Source organism: Marmota monax, unplaced genomic scaffold (genome assembly GCF_021218885.2).
Source record: "Marmota monax isolate L192 unplaced genomic scaffold, Marmota_monax_Labrador192_F-V1.1 WCK01_AAM20220418_F8-fsc00261, whole genome shotgun sequence".
Taxonomy (NCBI): Eukaryota; Metazoa; Chordata; class Mammalia; order Rodentia; family Sciuridae; genus Marmota; species Marmota monax.
The window spans coordinates 1,113,792-1,114,360 of NW_026695225.1; the positions used below are offsets into that span (position 1 = coordinate 1,113,792).

The following is a 569-nucleotide window of genomic DNA, read 5'->3' on the forward strand; positions in this document are numbered from 1 at the left end:
TTCTTTTGGTTGTACATGATGTACAATTACATTGGTCATATAATCATATATGCACATAGGAAAGTTACATTGGATTCATCCTACTATCTTTCCTATTCCCATTCCCTCTCCTTTCCCTTCATTCTTCTTTGTCTAATCCAAAGTACTTCTATTCTTCCCTCTGCTCCCCCTTCTTCTGAGTTAGCATCTGCATATCAGAGAGAAAAAATATAGAACACTTCACAAATTTGCATGTCATCTTTGCACAGGGGCCATGCTAATCTTCCCTATTTCATTCCAGTTTTAATATATGTGCTGCTGAAGTGAACACTTTAGTTTCTTACTTGTACAATTGTTTAGTTATACACAGAGTTCTTTTGCTACTAATAATGGCAGCTTACATTTATTAAGCCTTTAGAGCAGGCACTATGCTTAATTGCTTTTCATGCATTATCTTATTTCATTCTTGTAACAGCTCTCAAGGCACAGATTATTAATTTTATAAATGAGAAAACAAGGCTCATGCAAGTGAAGCGATTTTTCCCAAACTCACCCAATTGATAACTCAATCCATGGTTGAGTTGAGACTT

The 569-nt window shown here is 35.3% G+C and overlaps 1 non-coding gene across 1 annotated transcript; it reads right to left on the reverse strand.

The window, feature by feature from the left end:
• Nucleotides 1–203: 203 nt before the first annotated feature.
• On the reverse strand, nucleotides 204–310 carry LOC124086874 (U6 spliceosomal RNA). The gene has a single exon (XR_006849953.1). It is a non-coding gene; the product is annotated as a U6 spliceosomal RNA (small nuclear RNA).
• Nucleotides 311–569: the final 259 nt, after the last annotated feature.